The following is a 22,295-nucleotide window of genomic DNA, read 5'->3' as shown; positions in this document are numbered from 1 at the left end:
TGAAATTTTATTCACAAGGAATGAGGTGAATCTCCTCCCAAAACGAGCAGAGGCTATTTTTTCATAAGAGGGCTGAGGCTTATAAATTCAGGAGTCTTGATGAAAAATGGGAAAAGGATGAGAAATGTTCATCCTATTTTTTCAAGCAGTCTAAAGTACGGGCAAAGAGAAGGAGAATAGCCTCCCTTCTAAATGAACGAGGGGAGGAAATTGACGATCCGGAAGGGCTGGTAGAAATTGCTTCGGGTAATTATTCCAAGTTTTTTAGCGCAGAAATAGTAGATTATAGTAAGGGTTCACTGCTGTTGAATAATGTAGATAGCTCAATCCCCGACTATCTGAAACTAGAGTTGGATAAAGACATACAATTGGAAGAAATTTTGAAGGCGCTTCAGTCTTTAAAGAAAGGGAAGGTGCCAGGAGTGGATGGACTTACAAAAGAATTTTACTTGGTTTTCTGGGAAGATATTGGGCCTCAGTTGTTAGATTTGTTTACTTTCATTTGCACATCTGGGATAATGGGGAGCACAATGAGAGAGGGGGTGATTTCCCTGCTATATAAAAAAGGGGACGTTCGAGATATATCCAACTACAGACCCTTAACGATGTTGTGCACAGATTATAAGATTTTTAGTAAAATTCTAACAAACAGGTTGGTATCCGCCTTGGAGTTCATTATAGGACTGGATCAAACTTGTGCAGTACAAGGCAGACAGATACAATGGAATCTGCAAATGCACAGAGATGTACTAGCCTATTCCGAGGATAGAAATTTTCCCCTTATTGTGCTCAGTCTTGATCAGGAAAAAGCTTTTGATAGGGTCAATCACAAATTTTTATTTAGGATTTTGGAAAGATTTGGGTTTGGTAAAAGATTTAGAAGTTGGCTGAAGATTTTATACACAGAGGTAGGAAGTAGAGTTAATGTCAATGGCAACATGGGAGTTTTGTTTAAGCAAACCAGGGGCGTCAGGCAGGGGTGCCCTGCATCAGCCCCTTTGTATGTTGTGTTTATTGAAATTTTGGCATGTGCAATTAGAAAAAATGCTAAAATCAGGGGTCTACCGTTGCCAGGTGGGGAAACATTGGTTATATCTCAGTTTGCAGACGACACTGTATTGTATTTAGAAAATGACTTTTGTTTAAAGGAAGCTATTAATGTTATTGAAGTGTTCTCGAGTGCTTCAGGGTCTAGGATTAATAAAGGGAAGTCACTGATTAAATATCTGGGAAGGTGGAAGGATAGGAATGACAAGCCATATGGGCTTGCCCTGTGCGCGGGGCCGATGACATTATTGGGTATATCCTTTGGTAATAAGGATGATGTTGAAAGTAATTGGGAGGTAAGATTAGCTAAAGTGCTATCAAAGCTCAACATGTGGAAATTGAGAAAACTGTCATTCAGTGGCAAAGTCCTAGCTATAAAAGCCGATATATTGCCAGCCTTACTTCATGTGGCATGTGTTTTTCCCATGACGGCAATGATTTGCTTAAAGTTGCAAAGGATGTTGTTTAATTTCATGTGGGGAGGGTATGAATATATTAAAAGAGAAATAATGTACCAGCCATTGAGAGAGGAGGTAAAGACATGCCAAATGTCAGGTTGAAGTTGAACGTGATTTTTTTTTCAAATATCTGTAAAATAACTATGTCACCTCCAAAACATAAATGTCACTCTTTAATGAAATTTTGGCTTGCTATGCATTTGAGGCCCTTAGGGGTAGCATGGGATAACAGGTCTCCCAAAGCTGAGGTTATGCCTTTGTACTATAAAGGAATAATCAGTTGGGCAAAGAAGTACAAGGAGTGTTGGGATAGTCATTTAGTACTCAATCATAGAAAACTGTATGAGGAATTGATGGCCAGGTTCAACCCAAGAGAAACTGTTCATATTCCTTCTGAAGTATGGAAGAGAACACAGTTTAAGCAGTTGGACAATCAGTTGAAAGATTTTAATTGGTTGGTGCTTCACAGGAGATTAGCAGTAAGAAACACCTTGTTTAATCACGGCCTAACAAGAAGTAAGTACTGTCCAAGAGAGGGATGTTTGGGAAAAGAAACGGTGGAACATGCATTATTTGAGTGTTTTTTCGCACAACAAATTTGGGAGGGGTTGGGTAAAAAGTTTGTTCTTTGAGGGATATGACATGGGAAGGGGTTCTTTACATGGAATTTAATATGGAGAGGGAGAAACTGCATAAAGTAGTGCTTCTCGTATCTATAGTAAAGTACAAGTTGTGGGAGGTAAGATGTGATGGGCTAAATGGAGGAAGCAAGTGGTCAGTGTTGGGAACTATAAAGAGCATTGAAGACTCAATAGAGAGGCGATACCAATTAGAGATCAGAAAATGGGGTATTGACTCGATCAAAGACAGATGGAAAATGATTTATGGTAATTCATAGAGGTCAACAGAAGGTGTTGTGGATTTATTATGATGGTTATGGGAGTGGTTTTGTTATGGTCTCTTCATGCATACATGCCATGCATCGTAATGGGAAAAAAAGAAAAAAAGAGAGGGCTCGAGAACTGGGTTCCATGAGTTATTGATGTATACCTTGTGTTTTGTTGATGTCGTTTTTTTTTTTTTACTAATTAAGGTAACAAAGGGACACTGTGTATAGAGATGCCGAGGGGGAGGATTGTTGTTTTGTGTTGGATGTGGGATTAATATAGGTGGGATGCAAGTACTGAAATGTGTGTATTGAATGTTTATGTCACAAATAAATTATATTTTCCAAAAAAAAAAAAAAAAAAATCTGTTCTTATCAGTTTAATATCTGATATGTCCCCTATAAGGGGGCAACATATTAAATGGATTTTTAGCACCGGGAGCTGAGACGAGGGGCTTGCTCCGTCCACTCCACGCATCGACCCGGTATTGCAGTGCCTCCGGGGGCGGTGCACCCTTCTCCTGCCTTGTGTAAAACCAAAATACTGACCCAAACGCAGAGGTTCGTCGCTCTGCCGGACGCCGGCCCGAAAAAGGCGCCAGTCGAGGGGGGGCGGCCAGCTGAAGCCTCGAAGAAGGCAGCGAGATTTGCACTTTATGATTGGCAGACGACGAGGGGATATTTGGGACCGGCATGGCTGTTAAATGTGCCCTGCACTTCCCCTCCCTTTCTCCCACTCGTCATCGAGAGCCCGAGTATTTCGGATGCTCGGTAGCCTGTGTCCAAAAGCCAGGCCTTCATTTCTCCGATTGGATAGAGCCTCTCAGAAGGTGGGGAGGGGACACTGCGGCGCCTCCGTAGGCCCGGCACGGTTGGCCAACACGGTGGAGGAACCGCAGCGTAGAAAGGATACAAGAAACTAAAACACCTCAAATGAAGCAAGAAAACCTGCTACAACTGCTAAATCGGTGAATAAAACACACTTACCTTCTCGTCTTTGGTCTGGTCAAGGTGGCAGTCCGGCAGAGGACAGGTAGGCAGTCCTCGGGACCAATGAATTCCTTGTTGCAAAAGTTTTTCAGCTACGGCAAAGTTGAAATTTTATTCACAAGGAATGAGGTGAATCTCCTCCCAGAAAAGCTGGTGACACAAAACGAAGCCCCAAACCGGCAAAGGTTTTAACCAGAAAGAGGAGGCCATTGCAGTCTTGGCCAAAAGGCCGAGAAGCGATCGGCCACATTTCCCCTCCCTTTCTCTCACTCGTCATCGAGAGGCTACAAGAGCCCGAGTCGTTCGGTAGCCTCTGTCCAAAAGCCAGGCCTTCGTCTCTCCGCAGCCCGATTGGATAGAGCCTGCCATGACCTGGGGAGGGGTAGGGGAACGGGCGTGGCCTGGTACTTGGGACTCGAGAGGCAGAGTGAGGCTTACCGTGAGGGTAGTGGCCGGGACGACTAGGCTCGTCGGCGGCTCTGGAGGAGGGGCCCGTACTTACTCGGGTTTCTCTTCATAACGTACAAGTCTTTCGCCTTTTACTAAAGACTTCCGTGGAGAGGGACGCCAATGAGTTAAAACTATTTTTGGCAGGCTCTGCCGTGTGGCCGAGCCTCGTGCGTTTGTGAAAAGGAAATAAAACGCCGCCCCCGGCAAGGTTGAGCGGTGCGACGAGGCGCGCTCGGGAGGAGGTGCTGAGACTCAGCCGTTGTTATGCGCAGTTGAAACCACTGCGCCACGGCAGGGGGAGAACTGCTCCGGGAGGTGGGCGCTGGAAGCAACCAGCGGGGGTTATCGCTTCTCGGCCTTTTGGCTAAGACTGCGATCGCCTCCTGTGTCTGGATAAAACTTTTGCCTGTTTGTGGCGAAGTGTTACCAGGTTTTTGGGAGGATACTCACATTATTCCTTGTGAAAAAATTTCAACTTTGTTGTAGTTGAAATTGTTTCACACAAAGGAATTCATTGGTTCAGAGGACTGCTTACCTGTACTCTGCCGGAATAACATCTCGACCAGGCCAAACAAGACAAGGTAAGTGTGTTTTATTCACCTTTCTAACATTTTTAGTAGATTTTATTGCTCTTTTTAGAGCATTCTTTTACCTTATTTTAGTTGACTTGGTTTTAGACTTTTTAGGTGTTTTAGCTTCTTTTACCACTTTTACGTTGTGGTGCCTCCACCATGGCGGCCAACCATGCCGGCATGAGGAGGCACCACAGTGTCAGATTTACATTCAAAGAAAAAGATGGGAAAACCCTTGTTATGTCAAGGCTTGACTTCTCAAGGAAAATGATCCAGAACATTTTGAAATTCTCCCCGCAGGATATAAATTGTATTTTGACTCTGCCATTTGGAAAAGGTTTCGATGTGAGTTTTGTCTCTGCTGCCGTGTTCAGAGATTTCTGGACACGCTTCGAAAATGAAAAACCCCAGTTTACTGCATTTAATGTTGAGAAACTGACTGATAATGCCGCTAAAACGGTAATTGTCAGAATGTTCAATGAGACTGTGAATGCAGATGACATTTGTTTGTGGCTGGGCAGATTTTGCACTGTTAAAGGCCAGGCTACCAAAGTGAGAGATGAGGATGGCATCTGGAATTGCGCTTGGAGGGTCCCCATCCAACAATGGCAAGACCCTCAAGGCTTCCAGGGCCTGAAACATCTGCCATCCATGATAGTTCTGGGAAACAACAGGGGCTACATTCATTACCAGGGCCAGCCCAAACTCTGCCGCAAGTGTGGTGAGAATGGGCACCTGGCAGAAGCGTGCCAGCAGATCATTTGTGGTAAATGTAGAGAAATTGGGCATACTTTCGAGGAATGCACCAATGGCAGAAAGTGCAATCTTTGTGGAGAAACAAACCACCTCTTCAGAGATTGCCCTAAGTCGTTTGCCAACAAATTAAAGGCAGCAAAGGCACAAAATGGCGGACAAGACGAAGCAGTTAGAGAGCTAATTGAAGAGGCTGGGCTGGAGAATTCAAATCTCCCGCCAAATCCTGTGATTGGAGGAGAAGGACCAGTAGAGGCGGGAGAAGGGGAGGGGCCTGCAGCTGCCCCACAAGTGGAGAACAGGGAAGAAGCAGTGGCAGTGCAGGCAGAAGGCGGAGCTAGCTCAGTGACTGGCTCAGAACAAAAATTTGGCCAGTCACAGAGTGATAGCGAGGATGTCCCCCTCCCCAATGCCCAGCCGGCCAAGAGACTAATTTCAGAATTGTCTTCTGAGTCTCCTGGAGCCTCGGAAAAGAGGGGAAGAGCTGAGAGCTACTCAGACAGTTCATCTGTGGAGGAGCCCAGAGTCTTCCCCTCCAATTCGCCTAATGAAGTCTCTTTTTTAACTATAGCTCTGCAATCAACCCCTAAGGACTCAAAGCTCAATGCACCCTGCGTCAGAGGCCAACTCCTAGAGTCCGAAAGGGAAATGGAGCTCAACCCCGTCATCTCTCACCCATGAGAATGAAGGAAGAGCTCCATTCACAAGAAATCCACTAACTGCTGTTTTTAAACATTTGAAATCCCCCTTTTTTTTTAGTCTTTTAAGATGTCATACCTGCAAATTTTAACCATACTCATGACACTCACCTTCTCAACTATCAATGTGAGGAGTGTGAAGTCGAGAGTTAGAGCCCAGATTGTTTTATCCTTTCTTAACTCTTTTAAGTCTGACGTGTTTTTAATACAGGAATGCGGCCTACCATTTTTAAAACACTACAGAGAATGGGAGGAGTTATGGCCACAAACGTCGATATGGAGCGGCTCAAATGAAAACAAAAATGATGGAGTGGCCATTTTAATAAAAAACCCTCTAGTCTTGGTGAAGGGCAGCACTGTGGTGAGAGATGGTCGGGCACTTTTAACACACTTGACTTTTATGGGGAAGGATTTTAACGTCTTAAATATTTATGGCTTTAATGACAAGAACGACAGGTATGACCTTTTAGAAGACCTGCAGCCCCACATGCTAGGCAGGGCACCTTTAGTTGTAGGGGGGGATTTTAATTGTATTTTAAGCAGGAACGACAGGAGAAGAATAGGGGACGATTTTAAAGTGGACAAGACTTCAGTTTTACTTCAAAGCATATGCAGTGATTTTAGACTTGTGGACTGTTTTAAAACCATGCATCCCAGAGAGGAGGGCTTCACCTGGTTCAGTAGTGATGGCACCCGAGCCTCTCGCATAGACTACATTTTATCACGTGATTGCCCACCAACCGATGCTAGATTGGAACCTGTTTTCTTTTCTGATCACGCAATTCTTTCCTGCACCCTTTCACTCTCTTCCGGTGTGACGGCAGGAAGTGGTCTGTGGAAGCTCAATTGCTCCCTGTTAGAAGACAGGGAGCTAGTTAGGCTGTACAGGGAGCAATACCGAGAGTGGCAGACCCTTCAAGACTTTTACGATACACGTGCACAGTGGTGGGAAATGGTGAAGGGAAAGACAAAGACGTTTTACAGACAGGCAGGGAAAAGAAAGAAAAAGAGGGACAACAGACGCATGTTGGGACTGCAGAAACGGCTTCAGAGGTATTTTAAACTAATCCAACATGGAATGGATTTTAATGAAGAGATAAAACAAATTAAAACAGAGATGTCGGTTTTAGCAGAAATTAATAGCAAAGGTGTGATTTTAAGAAGCAAGGAAAGGGAAATAGAGGAAGGAGAGAAGTGCACAAGATATTTTTTTAAGAAAATCGTAAATAAAGGGGGGGCCATGTTGAGACTTAAAAAAGAAAACGGGTGCACAGCTGACACAACAGAGGAAATCAAAGAAACTGTCGAACATTTTTACCGTGAACTGTACGCATACAAAACTGTTAACGGGGACACCATGACCGAAGTTTTAAAATCCATTGACCAAGCAACAAACGACAACGTGCTTTTAACCCAAGATTTTACGATACCGGAATTAAACAAATGCATCAAATCTTTTAAGACAGGGAAGTCGCCGGGAGAAGACGGGCTTCCCTTGGAATTTTATCTGACATTTTGGGACATTTTAGCACCAGACTTGCTTGCTGTTTTTATGGATTTTGAACAAATGGACCGACTTCCTGACAGCTTTAGAGCAGGGATAGTGACTCTCCTTCACAAAGACAAAGACAAGACGGACTTGAAAAATTGGAGACCTATCACACTCTTAAATTTTGACTGTAAACTTTTTAGTAAACTTTAGCCTCACGCATGTCCTTGTTTTTAGAAGATCTGATTCACCCGGATCAAGCCTGTGCCGTCCCGGGGAGGAAGATCACCGACAGCCTCGTACTGATCCGAGATACCATCTGTTACGCGAGAGACAGAAACATTCGGCTAGTAGTCCTGAATTTAGATTTTGAGAAAGCCTTTGATCGGGTCTCGCACCAGTACCTTTTCCAGGTACTGCAAAAAATGGGGTTCCCGAGAAGGTTTATAGCCTGGGTGGGACTGCTGTACCGGGAGATCAACAGCAAATTCATTGTTAACGGGCATCTGACAAGAGCAGTGGATATAAACTGCGGTGTCCGTCAGGGTTGTCCGTTATCTGCCCTCCTCTACGTTATCTGTATAGAACCACTGGCACAGACCTTGAGAAGGGACCAACGAATCCATGGGGTAGGAGTCCCAGGGAGCGGGGGACTCGAGACAAAATGTATTTTATATATGGACGACATCAACATTTTATGCACTGACCTTTTATCTGTCAACAGGACGCTGGACTTGACTGACTGGTTCGGACAGGCCTCTGGGTCAAAGCTGAACAGAAGCAAGACCCAAGCCCATTTTTATGGACCGTGGACAGCGACTGAGACGACAGGACTCCCCCTGACTGTGACCCAGACTGACCAAAAAATACTTGGGATCAGGTTTGATAGGGAGGGGGAGGGGAAAACAATTGGGCAGACATAGTAGGGAAAGTCAGGCAGAGACTAGGGTACTGGACACTTAGAGGACTGACTTTAGAAGGAAAGGTTTTAATCATCAAAGCAGTGATTTTACCTTTGCTTTTACTCATCAGTTCTGTTTTTATCCCGCCTAGGAGAGTGATCTTAGACCTGGAACGAGCCATCTTTTATTTTTTGTGGGGCTCCAAGTGGGAAAGACTGAGACGAAGCGTGATGAAGAAGCCAAAGGAGAAAGGAGGAAAAGGAGTGCCAGACCTGCACTTGTTCCTAGGAAGCAGATACACAGCACTACACATCGCAACCGCCACAGCCCCATCCAGAAACCCCAAGACCGCAGCAATGACACGGTTCTGGATGGGGTCCTACCTCAGAAAACTTAAGATCTTACCCACAAGTCTCAAAGTACCAGTGTCTTTTAACCTGCCACCAGCCTATGCTTTTATCCAGTCATTTTTAAGGCATTTTAACCTTGAGCAGGAGGAGTTGCAGGTTTTAACCACTCACCGCTCTCTCATTTCTGTTGTGCAGGAGCGGGAACCAGTGAGTCCAGTGCGCGGGCTTGCATTCGGCGAGCCCTCAACAGTTTGGCGCAACGTGAACCATCCAGCTCTTCCAAACAGACTCCGGGACCTGTCATGGATGGTGGCTCATGAGATCCTCCCAGTCAGGTCCGTAATGCACTCCCGGGGCATGTCGGCGCACTCAACTTGCCCCCGACCAGGTTGTGGCGCGCCTGAGTCGGTAAGGCATCTGCTCTGGGAGTGCAGCGCTGCCGTAGAACAGTGGGCAACGGCCGGCTCCTTGCAATTCCCGTACTTGCCAGCAAGGGAGGTCCTCACACCACAGCTGGTGCTGTACGGGGTGAGCCAAGGAAATCAGATACCAGCACGTACATTTGCCAAACAGTGGCTCACCCTAGCCGCCATCAAAGACGCCATATGGACCTCCAGAAACTTGCTGGCAAGAAAGCACATGCAGATCCCCCCCGTGGCTGTGATCCGGATGGCCGCAGCAACGGTCCAAACGGCCAGAGCTGCAGGCGGCGGGCCTAGGACACAGCCACAAAGAAGAATCGCCTCTGTGCCCATTCGGACGGAGGAGCCGGAGCCACACAAGGAAAGTTCAAGGCAGCGGCGGCCTGACCCTCCGGGTGAGGTTGGTGGGAAGGAGCTACAGGGTGAGGGTCTCCTCTGAGCGCCTGCACAAGATCCCGAGAGTCCAAATCTGTTTGGGGGAGCTGAATGAGTTCCCCTTTGATAGGGACTCACTACACTCCTGCACAACAGTGGACTTGGAGAAGAGCTTTTATTATCCATTTATTTTTTGTGAGTTTTATTTTAACAAATGCACTCCGCTTTGAAGACTTTTAACAGACACTCACAGACATGGACAAGCTGAAAACCATTTTATACCTTTAATTTATGACGTTATCTGTAATGCATTTTAAACACTTTTTTTAAATGTTGTTTTACAGAGAACATTTATCTATTTATTGACATGTTGTATTTTAAAAGGTAACTTGGAATTGACATATTATGAATCATGTTTGAATTGAGTGTCAATAAAATTTTTCTCAAAAGAAAAAAATCTGTTCTTATCAGTTTAATATCTGATATGTCCCCTATAAGGGGGCAACATATTAAATGGATTTTTAGCACCGGGAGCTGAGACGAGGGGCTTGCTCCGTCCACTCCACGCATCGACCCGGTATTGCAGTGCCTCCGGGGGCGGTGCACCCTTCTCCTGCCTTGTGTAAAACCAAAATACTGACCCAAACGCAGAGGTTCGTCGCTCTGCCGGACGCCGGCCCGAAAAAGGCGCCAGTCGAGGGGGGGCGGCCAGCTGAAGCCTCGAAGAAGGCAGCGAGATTTGCACTTTATGATTGGCAGACGACGAGGGGATATTTGGGACCGGCATGGCTGTTAAATGTGCCCTGCACTTCCCCTCCCTTTCTCCCACTCGTCATCGAGAGCCCGAGTATTTCGGATGCTCGGTAGCCTGTGTCCAAAAGCCAGGCCTTCATTTCTCCGATTGGATAGAGCCTCTCAGAAGGTGGGGAGGGGACACTGCGGCGCCTCCGTAGGCCCGGCACGGTTGGCCAACACGGTGGAGGAACCGCAGCGTAGAAAGGATACAAGAAACTAAAACACCTCAAATGAAGCAAGAAAACCTGCTACAACTGCTAAATCGGTGAATAAAACACACTTACCTTCTCGTCTTTGGTCTGGTCAAGGTGGCAGTCCGGCAGAGGACAGGTAGGCAGTCCTCGGGACCAATGAATTCCTTGTTGCAAAAGTTTTTCAGCTACGGCAAAGTTGAAATTTTATTCACAAGGAATGAGGTGAATCTCCTCCCAGAAAAGCTGGTGACACAAAACGAAGCCCCAAACCGGCAAAGGTTTTAACCAGAAAGAGGAGGCCATTGCAGTCTTGGCCAAAAGGCCGAGAAGCGATCGGCCACATTTCCCCTCCCTTTCTCTCACTCGTCATCGAGAGGCTACAAGAGCCCGAGTCGTTCGGTAGCCTCTGTCCAAAAGCCAGGCCTTCGTCTCTCCGCAGCCCGATTGGATAGAGCCTGCCATGACCTGGGGAGGGGTAGGGGAACGGGCGTGGCCTGGTACTTGGGACTCGAGAGGCAGAGTGAGGCTTACCGTGAGGGTAGTGGCCGGGACGACTAGGCTCGTCGGCGGCTCTGGAGGAGGGGCCCGTACTTACTCGGGTTTCTCTTCATAACGTACAAGTCTTTCGCCTTTTACTAAAGACTTCCGTGGAGAGGGACGCCAATGAGTTAAAACTATTTTTGGCAGGCTCTGCCGTGTGGCCGAGCCTCGTGCGTTTGTGAAAAGGAAATAAAACGCCGCCCCCGGCAAGGTTGAGCGGTGCGACGAGGCGCGCTCGGGAGGAGGTGCTGAGACTCAGCCGTTGTTATGCGCAGTTGAAACCACTGCGCCACGGCAGGGGGAGAACTGCTCCGGGAGGTGGGCGCTGGAAGCAACCAGCGGGGGTTATCGCTTCTCGGCCTTTTGGCTAAGATCAAGTGTAGTATCTGTTCTTATCAGTTTAATATCTGATATGTCCCCTATAAGGGGGCAACATATTAAATGGATTTTTAGCACCGGGAGCTGAGACGAGGGGCTTGCTCCGTCCACTCCACGCATCGACCCGGTATTGCAGTGCCTCCGGGGGCGGTGCACCCTTCTCCTGCCTTGTGTAAAACCAAAATACTGACCCAAACGCAGAGGTCGTCGCTCTGCCGGACGCCGGCCCGAAAAAGGCGCCAGTCGAGGGGGGGCGGCCAGCTGAAGCCTCGAAGAAGGCAGCGAGATTTGCACTTTATGATTGGCAGACGACGAGGGGATATTTGGGACCGGCATGGCTGTTAAATGTGCCCTGCACTTCCCCTCCCTTTCTCCCACTCGTCATCGAGAGCCCGAGTATTTCGGATGCTCGGTAGCCTGTGTCCAAAAGCCAGGCCTTCATTTCTCCGATTGGATAGAGCCTCTCAGAAGGTGGGGAGGGGACACTGCGGCGCCTCCGTAGGCCCGGCACGGTTGGCCAACACGGTGGAGGAACCGCAGCGTAGAAAGGATACAAGAAACTAAAACACCTCAAATGAAGCAAGAAAACCTGCTACAACTGCTAAATCGGTGAATAAAACACACTTACCTTCTCGTCTTTGGTCTGGTCAAGGTGGCAGTCCGGCAGAGGACAGGTAGGCAGTCCTCGGGACCAATGAATTCCTTGTTGCAAAAGTTTTTCAGCTACGGCAAAGTTGAAATTTTATTCACAAGGAATGAGGTGAATCTCCTCCCAGAAAAGCTGGTGACACAAAACGAAGCCCCAAACCGGCAAAGGTTTTAACCAGAAAGAGGAGGCCATTGCAGTCTTGGCCAAAAGGCCGAGAAGCGATCGGCCACATTTCCCCTCCCTTTCTCTCACTCGTCATCGAGAGGCTACAAGAGCCCGAGTCGTTCGGTAGCCTCTGTCCAAAAGCCAGGCCTTCGTCTCTCCGCAGCCCGATTGGATAGAGCCTGCCATGACCTGGGGAGGGGTAGGGGAACGGGCGTGGCCTGGTACTTGGGACTCGAGAGGCAGAGTGAGGCTTACCGTGAGGGTAGTGGCCGGGACGACTAGGCTCGTCGGCGGCTCTGGAGGAGGGGCCCGTACTTACTCGGGTTTCTCTTCATAACGTACAAGTCTTTCGCCTTTTACTAAAGACTTCCGTGGAGAGGGACGCCAATGAGTTAAAACTATTTTTGGCAGGCTCTGCCGTGTGGCCGAGCCTCGTGCGTTTGTGAAAAGGAAATAAAACGCCGCCCCCGGCAAGGTTGAGCGGTGCGACGAGGCGCGCTCGGGAGGAGGTGCTGAGACTCAGCCGTTGTTATGCGCAGTTGAAACCACTGCGCCACGGCAGGGGGAGAACTGCTCCGGGAGGTGGGCGCTGGAAGCAACCAGCGGGGGTTATCGCTTCTCGGCCTTTTGGCTAAGATCAAGTGTAGTATCTGTTCTTATCAGTTTAATATCTGATATGTCCCCTATAAGGGGGCAACATATTAAATGGATTTTTAGCACCGGGAGCTGAGACGAGGGGCTTGCTCCGTCCACTCCACGCATCGACCCGGTATTGCAGTGCCTCCGGGGGCGGTGCACCCTTCTCCTGCCTTGTGTAAAACCAAAATACTGACCCAAACGCAGAGGTCGTCGCTCTGCCGGACGCCGGCCCGAAAAAGGCGCCAGTCGAGGGGGGGCGGCCAGCTGAAGCCTCGAAGAAGGCAGCGAGATTTGCACTTTATGATTGGCAGACGACGAGGGGATATTTGGGACCGGCATGGCTGTTAAATGTGCCCTGCACTTCCCCTCCCTTTCTCCCACTCGTCATCGAGAGCCCGAGTATTTCGGATGCTCGGTAGCCTGTGTCCAAAAGCCAGGCCTTCATTTCTCCGATTGGATAGAGCCTCTCAGAAGGTGGGGAGGGGACACTGCGGCGCCTCCGTAGGCCCGGCACGGTTGGCCAACACGGTGGAGGAACCGCAGCGTAGAAAGGATACAAGAAACTAAAACACCTCAAATGAAGCAAGAAAACCTGCTACAACTGCTAAATCGGTGAATAAAACACACTTACCTTCTCGTCTTTGGTCTGGTCAAGGTGGCAGTCCGGCAGAGGACAGGTAGGCAGTCCTCGGGACCAATGAATTCCTTGTTGCAAAAGTTTTTCAGCTACGGCAAAGTTGAAATTTTATTCACAAGGAATGAGGTGAATCTCCTCCCAGAAAAGCTGGTGACACAAAACGAAGCCCCAAACCGGCAAAGGTTTTAACCAGAAAGAGGAGGCCATTGCAGTCTTGGCCAAAAGGCCGAGAAGCGATCGGCCACATTTCCCCTCCCTTTCTCTCACTCGTCATCGAGAGGCTACAAGAGCCCGAGTCGTTCGGTAGCCTCTGTCCAAAAGCCAGGCCTTCGTCTCTCCGCAGCCCGATTGGATAGAGCCTGCCATGACCTGGGGAGGGGTAGGGGAACGGGCGTGGCCTGGTACTTGGGACTCGAGAGGCAGAGTGAGGCTTACCGTGAGGGTAGTGGCCGGGACGACTAGGCTCGTCGGCGGCTCTGGAGGAGGGGCCCGTACTTACTCGGGTTTCTCTTCATAACGTACAAGTCTTTCGCCTTTTACTAAAGACTTCCGTGGAGAGGGACGCCAATGAGTTAAAACTATTTTTGGCAGGCTCTGCCGTGTGGCCGAGCCTCGTGCGTTTGTGAAAAGGAAATAAAACGCCGCCCCCGGCAAGGTTGAGCGGTGCGACGAGGCGCGCTCGGGAGGAGGTGCTGAGACTCAGCCGTTGTTATGCGCAGTTGAAACCACTGCGCCACGGCAGGGGGAGAACTGCTCCGGGAGGTGGGCGCTGGAAGCAACCAGCGGGGGTTATCGCTTCTCGGCCTTTTGGCTAAGATCAAGTGTAGTATCTGTTCTTATCAGTTTAATATCTGATATGTCCCCTATAAGGGGGCAACATATTAAATGGATTTTTAGCACCGGGAGCTGAGACGAGGGGCTTGCTCCGTCCACTCCACGCATCGACCCGGTATTGCAGTGCCTCCGGGGGCGGTGCACCCTTCTCCTGCCTTGTGTAAAACCAAAATACTGACCCAAACGCAGAGGTCGTCGCTCTGCCGGACGCCGGCCCGAAAAAGGCGCCAGTCGAGGGGGGGCGGCCAGCTGAAGCCTCGAAGAAGGCAGCGAGATTTGCACTTTATGATTGGCAGACGACGAGGGGATATTTGGGACCGGCATGGCTGTTAAATGTGCCCTGCACTTCCCCTCCCTTTCTCCCACTCGTCATCGAGAGCCCGAGTATTTCGGATGCTCGGTAGCCTGTGTCCAAAAGCCAGGCCTTCATTTCTCCGATTGGATAGAGCCTCTCAGAAGGTGGGGAGGGGACACTGCGGCGCCTCCGTAGGCCCGGCACGGTTGGCCAACACGGTGGAGGAACCGCAGCGTAGAAAGGATACAAGAAACTAAAACACCTCAAATGAAGCAAGAAAACCTGCTACAACTGCTAAATCGGTGAATAAAACACACTTACCTTCTCGTCTTTGGTCTGGTCAAGGTGGCAGTCCGGCAGAGGACAGGTAGGCAGTCCTCGGGACCAATGAATTCCTTGTTGCAAAAGTTTTTCAGCTACGGCAAAGTTGAAATTTTATTCACAAGGAATGAGGTGAATCTCCTCCCAGAAAAGCTGGTGACACAAAACGAAGCCCCAAACCGGCAAAGGTTTTAACCAGAAAGAGGAGGCCATTGCAGTCTTGGCCAAAAGGCCGAGAAGCGATCGGCCACATTTCCCCTCCCTTTCTCTCACTCGTCATCGAGAGGCTACAAGAGCCCGAGTCGTTCGGTAGCCTCTGTCCAAAAGCCAGGCCTTCGTCTCTCCGCAGCCCGATTGGATAGAGCCTGCCATGACCTGGGGAGGGGTAGGGGAACGGGCGTGGCCTGGTACTTGGGACTCGAGAGGCAGAGTGAGGCTTACCGTGAGGGTAGTGGCCGGGACGACTAGGCTCGTCGGCGGCTCTGGAGGAGGGGCCCGTACTTACTCGGGTTTCTCTTCATAACGTACAAGTCTTTCGCCTTTTACTAAAGACTTCCGTGGAGAGGGACGCCAATGAGTTAAAACTATTTTTGGCAGGCTCTGCCGTGTGGCCGAGCCTCGTGCGTTTGTGAAAAGGAAATAAAACGCCGCCCCCGGCAAGGTTGAGCGGTGCGACGAGGCGCGCTCGGGAGGAGGTGCTGAGACTCAGCCGTTGTTATGCGCAGTTGAAACCACTGCGCCACGGCAGGGGGAGAACTGCTCCGGGAGGTGGGCGCTGGAAGCAACCAGCGGGGGTTATCGCTTCTCGGCCTTTTGGCTAAGACTGCGATCGCCTCCTGTGTCTGGATAAAACTTTTGCCTGTTTGTGGCGAAGTGTTACCAGGTTTTTGGGAGGATACTCACATTATTCCTTGTGAATAAAATTTCAACTTTGTTGTAGTTGAAATTGTTTCACACAAAGGAATTCATTGGTTCAGAGGACTGCTTACCTGTACTCTGCCGGAATAACATCTCGACCAGGCCAAACAAGACAAGGTAAGTGTGTTTTATTCACCTTTTAACATTTTTAGTAGATTTTATTGCTCTTTTTAGAGCATTCTTTTACCTTATTTTAGTTGACTTGGTTTTAGACTTTTTAGGTGTTTTAGCTTCTTTTACCACTTTTACGTTGTGGTGCCTCCACCATGGCGGCCAACCATGCCGGCATGAGGAGGCACCACAGTGTCAGATTTACATTCAAAGAAAAAGATGGGAAAACCCTTGTTATGTCAAGGCTGACTTCTCAAGGAAAATGATCCAGAACATTTTGAAATTCTCCCCGCAGGATATAAATTGTATTTTGACTCTGCCATTTGGAAAAGGTTTCGATGTGAGTTTTGTCTCTGCTGCCGTGTTCAGAGATTTCTGGACACGCTTCGAAAATGAAAAACCCCAGTTTACTGCATTTAATGTTGAGAAACTGACTGATAATGCCGCTAAAACGGTAATTGTCAGAATGTTCAATGAGACTGTGAATGCAGATGACATTTGTTTGTGGCTGGGCAGATTTTGCACTGTTAAAGGCCAGGCTACCAAAGTGAGAGATGAGGATGGCATCTGGAATTGCGCTTGGAGGGTCCCCATCCAACAATGGCAAGACCCTCAAGGCTTCCAGGGCCTGAAACATCTGCCATCCATGATAGTTCTGGGAAACAACAGGGGCTACATTCATTACCAGGGCCAGCCCAAACTCTGCCGCAAGTGTGGTGAGAATGGGCACCTGGCAGAAGCGTGCCAGCAGATCATTTGTGGTAAATGTAGAGAAATTGGGCATACTTTCGAGGAATGCACCAATGGCAGAAAGTGCAATCTTTGTGGAGAAACAAACCACCTCTTCAGAGATTGCCCTAAGTCGTTTGCCAACAAATTAAAGGCAGCAAAGGCACAAAATGGCGGACAAGACGAAGCAGTTAGAGAGCTAATTGAAGAGGCTGGGCTGGAGAATTCAAATCTCCCGCCAAATCCTGTGATTGGAGGAGAAGGACCAGTAGAGGCGGGAGAAGGGGAGGGGCCTGCAGCTGCCCCACAAGTGGAGAACAGGGAAGAAGCAGTGGCAGTGCAGGCAGAAGGCGGAGCTAGCTCAGTGACTGGCTCAGAACAAAAATTTGGCCAGTCACAGAGTGATAGCGAGGATGTCCCCCTCCCCAATGCCCAGCCGGCCAAGAGACTAATTTCAGAATTGTCTTCTGAGTCTCCTGGAGCCTCGGAAAAGAGGGGAAGAGCTGAGAGCTACTCAGACAGTTCATCTGTGGAGGAGCCCAGAGTCTTCCCCTCCAATTCGCCTAATGAAGTCTCTTTTTTAACTATAGCTCTGCAATCAACCCCTAAGGACTCAAAGCTCAATGCAACCCTGCGTCAGAGGCCAACTCCTAGAGTCCGAAAGGGAAATGGAGCTCAACCCCGTCATCTCTCACCCATGAGAATGAAGGAAGAGCTCCATTCACAAGAAATCCACTAACTGCTGTTTTTAAACATTTGAAATCCCCCTTTTTTTTAGTCTTTTAAGATGTCATACCTGCAAATTTTAACCATACTCATGACACTCACCTTCTCAACTATCAATGTGAGGAGTGTGAAGTCGAGAGTTAGAGCCCAGATTGTTTTATCCTTTCTTAACTCTTTTAAGTCTGACGTGTTTTTAATACAGGAATGCGGCCTACCATTTTTAAAACACTACAGAGAATGGGAGGAGTTATGGCCACAAACGTCGATATGGAGCGGCTCAAATGAAAACAAAAATGATGGAGTGGCCATTTTAATAAAAAACCCTCTAGTCTGGTGAAGGGCAGCACTGTGGTGAGAGATGGTCGGGCACTTTTAACACACTTGACTTTTATGGGGAAGGATTTTAACGTCTTAAATATTTATGGCTTTAATGACAAGAACGACAGGTATGACCTTTTAGAAGACCTGCAGCCCCACATGCTAGGCAGGGCACCTTTAGTTGTAGGGGGGGATTTTAATTGTATTTTAAGCAGGAACGACAGGAGAAGAATAGGGGACGATTTTAAAGTGGACAAGACTTCAGTTTTACTTCAAAGCATATGCAGTGATTTTAGACTTGTGGACTGTTTTAAAACCATGCATCCCAGAGAGGAGGGCTTCACCTGGTTCAGTAGTGATGGCACCCGAGCCTCTCGCATAGACTACATTTTATCACGTGATTGCCCACCAACCGATGCTAGATTGGAACCTGTTTTCTTTTCTGATCACGCAATTCTTTCCTGCACCCTTTCACTCTCTTCCGGTGTGACGGCAGGAAGTGGTCTGTGGAAGCTCAATTGCTCCCTGTTAGAAGACAGGGAGCTAGTTAGGCTGTACAGGGAGCAATACCGAGAGTGGCAGACCCTTCAAGACTTTTACGATACACGTGCACAGTGGTGGGAAATGGTGAAGGGAAAGACAAAGACGTTTTACAGACAGGCAGGGAAAAGAAAGAAAAAGAGGGACAACAGACGCATGTTGGGACTGCAGAAACGGCTTCAGAGGTATTTTAAACTAATCCAACATGGAATGGATTTTAATGAAGAGATAAAACAAATTAAAACAGAGATGTCGGTTTTAGCAGAAATTAATAGCAAAGGTGTGATTTTAAGAAGCAAGGAAAGGGAAATAGAGGAAGGAGAGAAGTGCACAAGATATTTTTTTAAGAAAATCGTAAATAAAGGGGGGGCCATGTTGAGACTTAAAAAAGAAAACGGGTGCACAGCTGACACAACAGAGGAAATCAAAGAAACTGTCGAACATTTTTACCGTGAACTGTACGCATACAAAACTGTTAACGGGGACACCATGACCGAAGTTTTAAAATCCATTGACCAAGCAACAAACGACAACGTGCTTTTAACCCAAGATTTTACGATACCGGAATTAAACAAATGCATCAAATCTTTTAAGACAGGGAAGTCGCCGGGAGAAGACGGGCTTCCCTTGGAATTTTATCTGACATTTTGGGACATTTTAGCACCAGACTTGCTTGCTGTTTTTATGGATTTTGAACAAATGGACCGACTTCCTGACAGCTTTAGAGCAGGGATAGTGACTCTCCTTCACAAAGACAAAGACAAGACGGACTTGAAAAATTGGAGACCTATCACACTCTTAAATTTTGACTGTAAACTTTTTAGTAAACTTTTAGCCTCACGCATGTCCTTGTTTTTAGAAGATCTGATTCACCCGGATCAAGCCTGTGCCGTCCCGGGGAGGAAGATCACCGACAGCCTCGTACTGATCCGAGATACCATCTGTTACGCGAGAGACAGAAACATTCGGCTAGTAGTCCTGAATTTAGATTTTGAGAAAGCCTTTGATCGGGTCTCGCACCAGTACCTTTTCCAGGTACTGCAAAAAATGGGGTTCCCGAGAAGGTTTATAGCCTGGGTGGGACTGCTGTACCGGGAGATCAACAGCAAATTCATTGTTAACGGGCATCTGACAAGAGCAGTGGATATAAACTGCGGTGTCCGTCAGGGTTGTCCGTTATCTGCCCTCCTCTACGTTATCTGTATAGAACCACTGGCACAGACCTTGAGAAGGGACCAACGAATCCATGGGGTAGGAGTCCCAGGGAGCGGGGGACTCGAGACAAAATGTATTTTATATATGGACGACATCAACATTTTATGCACTGACCTTTTATCTGTCAACAGGACGCTGGACTTGACTGACTGGTTCGGACAGGCCTCTGGGTCAAAGCTGAACAGAAGCAAGACCCAAGCCCATTTTTATGGACCGTGGACAGCGACTGAGACGACAGGACTCCCCCTGACTGTGACCCAGACTGACCAAAAAATACTTGGGATCAGGTTTGATAGGGAGGGGGAGGGGAAAACAAATTGGGCAGACATAGTAGGGAAAGTCAGGCAGAGACTAGGGTACTGGACACTTAGAGGACTGACTTTAGAAGGAAAGGTTTTAATCATCAAAGCAGTGATTTTACCTTTGCTTTTACTCATCAGTTCTGTTTTTATCCCGCCTAGGAGAGTGATCTTAGACCTGGAACGAGCCATCTTTTATTTTTTGTGGGGCTCCAAGTGGGAAAGACTGAGACGAAGCGTGATGAAGAAGCCAAAGGAGAAAGGAGGAAAAGGAGTGCCAGACCTGCACTTGTTCCTAGGAAGCAGATACACAGCACTACACATCGCAACCGCCACAGCCCCATCCAGAAACCCCAAGACCGCAGCAATGACACGGTTCTGGATGGGGTCCTACCTCAGAAAACTTAAGATCTTACCCACAAGTCTCAAAGTACCAGTGTCTTTTAACCTGCCACCAGCCTATGCTTTTATCCAGTCATTTTTAAGGCATTTTAACCTTGAGCAGGAGGAGTTGCAGGTTTTAACCACTCACCGCTCTCTCATTTCTGTTGTGCAGGAGCGGGAACCAGTGAGTCCAGTGCGCGGGCTTGCATTCGGCGAGCCCTCAACAGTTTGGCGCAACGTGAACCATCCAGCTCTTCCAAACAGACTCCGGGACCTGTCATGGATGGTGGCTCATGAGATCCTCCCAGTCAGGTCCGTAATGCACTCCCGGGGCATGTCGGCGCACTCAACTTGCCCCCGACCAGGTTGTGGCGCGCCTGAGTCGGTAAGGCATCTGCTCTGGGAGTGCAGCGCTGCCGTAGAACAGTGGGCAACGGCCGGCTCCTTGCAATTCCCGTACTTGCCAGCAAGGGAGGTCCTCACACCACAGCTGGTGCTGTACGGGGTGAGCCAAGGAAATCAGATACCAGCACGTACATTTGCCAAACAGTGGCTCACCCTAGCCGCCATCAAAGACGCCATATGGACCTCCAGAAACTTGCTGGCAAGAAAGCACATGCAGATCCCCCCCGTGGCTGTGATCCGGATGGCCGCAGCAACGGTCCAAACGGCCAGAGCTGCAGGCGGCGGGCCTAGGACACAGCCACAAAGAAGAATCGCCTCTGTGCCCATTCGGACGGAGGAGCCGGAGCCACACAAGGAAAGTTCAAGGCAGCGGCGGCCTGACCCTCCGGGTGAGGTTGGTGGGAAGGAGCTACAGGGTGAGGGTCTCCTCTGAGCGCCTGACAAGATCCCGAGAGTCCAAATCTGTTTGGGGGAGCTGAATGAGTTCCCCTTTGATAGGGACTCACTACACTCCTGCACAACAGTGGACTTGGAGAAGAGCTTTTATTATCCATTTATTTTTGTGAGTTTTATTTTAACAAATGCACTCCGCTTTGAAGACATTTTAACAGAGACACTCACTGACATGGACAAGCTGAAAACCATTTTATACCTTTAATTTATGACGTTATCTGTAATGCATTTTAAACACTTTTTTTAAATGTTGTTTTACAGAGAACATTTATCTATTTATTGACGTGTTGTATTTTAAAAGGTAACTTGGAATTGACATATTATGAATCATGTTTGAATTGAGTGTCAATAAAATTTTTCTCAAAAGAAAAAAATCTGTTCTTATCAGTTTAATATCTGATATGTCCCCTATAAGGGGGCAACATATTAAATGGATTTTTAGCACCGGGAGCTGAGACGAGGGGCTTGCTCCGTCCACTCCACGCATCGACCCGGTATTGCAGTGCCTCCGGGGGCGGTGCACCCTTCTCCTGCCTTGTGTAAAACCAAAATACTGACCCAAACGCAGAGGTTCGTCGCTCTGCCGGACGCCGGCCCGAAAAAGGCGCCAGTCGAGGGGGGCGGCCAGCTGAAGCCTCGAAGAAGGCAGCGAGATTTGCACTTTATGATTGGCAGACGACGAGGGGATATTTGGGACCGGCATGGCTGTTAAATGTGCCCTGCACTTCCCCTCCCTTCTCCCACTCGTCATCGAGAGCCCGAGTATTTCGGATGCTCGGTAGCCTGTGTCCAAAAGCCAGGCCTTCATTTCTCCGATTGGATAGAGCCTCTCAGAAGGTGGGGAGGGGACACTGCGGCGCCTCCGTAGGCCCGGCACGGTTGGCCAACACGGTGGAGGAACCGCAGCGTAGAAAGGATACAAGAAACTAAAACACCTCAAATGAAGCAAAAAACCTGCTACAACTGCTAAATCGGTGAATAAAACACACTTACCTTCTCGTCTTTGGTCTGGTCAAGGTGGCAGTCCGGCAGAGGACAGGTAGGCAGTCCTCGGGACCAATGAATTCCTTGTTGCAAAAGTTTTTCAGCTACGGCAAAGTTGAAATTTTATTCACAAGGAATGAGGTGAATCTCCTCCCAGAAAAGCTGGTGACACAAAACGAAGCCCCAAACCGGCAAAGGTTTTAACCAGAAAGAGGAGGCCATTGCAGTCTTGGCCAAAAGGCCGAGAAGCGATCGGCCACATTTCCCCTCCCTTTCTCTCACTCGTCATCGAGAGGCTACAAGAGCCCGAGTCGTTCGGTAGCCTCTGTCCAAAAGCCAGGCCTTCGTCTCTCCGCAGCCCGATTGGATAGAGC

General features: G+C 48.5%; 9 non-coding genes and 2 pseudogenes across 9 annotated transcripts; all 11 read left to right on the top strand.

Annotated features, from left to right (window-relative positions):
• The first annotated feature begins 2,726 nt into the window (after positions 1 to 2,726).
• LOC119884399 lies at positions 2,727 to 2,910 on the top strand. The gene has a single exon (XR_005440999.1). It is a non-coding gene; the product is annotated as a U2 spliceosomal RNA (small nuclear RNA).
• A 969-nt stretch (positions 2,911 to 3,879) lies between these two features.
• Positions 3,880 to 3,992, top strand: LOC119884405. The gene has a single exon (XR_005441004.1). It is a non-coding gene; the product is annotated as a U5 spliceosomal RNA (small nuclear RNA).
• A 5,831-nt stretch (positions 3,993 to 9,823) lies between these two features.
• Positions 9,824 to 10,003, top strand: LOC119884409 (annotated as a pseudogene).
• A 969-nt stretch (positions 10,004 to 10,972) lies between these two features.
• LOC119884404 lies at positions 10,973 to 11,085 on the top strand. Its single transcript, XR_005441003.1, has one exon. It is a non-coding gene; the product is annotated as a U5 spliceosomal RNA (small nuclear RNA).
• Positions 11,086 to 11,268: 183 nt separating this feature from the next.
• LOC119884408 lies at positions 11,269 to 11,460 on the top strand. The gene has a single exon (XR_005441007.1). It is a non-coding gene; the product is annotated as a U2 spliceosomal RNA (small nuclear RNA).
• A 968-nt stretch (positions 11,461 to 12,428) lies between these two features.
• On the top strand, positions 12,429 to 12,541 carry LOC119884403. Its single transcript, XR_005441002.1, has one exon. It is a non-coding gene; the product is annotated as a U5 spliceosomal RNA (small nuclear RNA).
• A 183-nt stretch (positions 12,542 to 12,724) lies between these two features.
• On the top strand, positions 12,725 to 12,916 carry LOC119884407. The gene has a single exon (XR_005441006.1). It is a non-coding gene; the product is annotated as a U2 spliceosomal RNA (small nuclear RNA).
• Positions 12,917 to 13,884: 968 nt separating this feature from the next.
• LOC119884401 lies at positions 13,885 to 13,997 on the top strand. The gene has a single exon (XR_005441001.1). It is a non-coding gene; the product is annotated as a U5 spliceosomal RNA (small nuclear RNA).
• A 183-nt stretch (positions 13,998 to 14,180) lies between these two features.
• LOC119884396 lies at positions 14,181 to 14,372 on the top strand. The gene has a single exon (XR_005440998.1). It is a non-coding gene; the product is annotated as a U2 spliceosomal RNA (small nuclear RNA).
• Positions 14,373 to 15,340: 968 nt separating this feature from the next.
• On the top strand, positions 15,341 to 15,453 carry LOC119884400. Its single transcript, XR_005441000.1, has one exon. It is a non-coding gene; the product is annotated as a U5 spliceosomal RNA (small nuclear RNA).
• Positions 15,454 to 21,285: 5,832 nt separating this feature from the next.
• LOC119884397 lies at positions 21,286 to 21,465 on the top strand (annotated as a pseudogene).
• Positions 21,466 to 22,295: the final 830 nt, after the last annotated feature.

Source organism: Micropterus salmoides, unplaced genomic scaffold, assembly GCF_014851395.1.
Source record: "Micropterus salmoides isolate LMB-PRFRI ecotype aquatic unplaced genomic scaffold, ASM1485139v1 Ms_hic_scaffold_3419, whole genome shotgun sequence".
Classification (NCBI taxonomy): Eukaryota; Metazoa; Chordata; class Actinopteri; order Centrarchiformes; family Centrarchidae; genus Micropterus; species Micropterus salmoides.
This window is presented reverse-complemented; position numbering and strand designations above follow the sequence as displayed.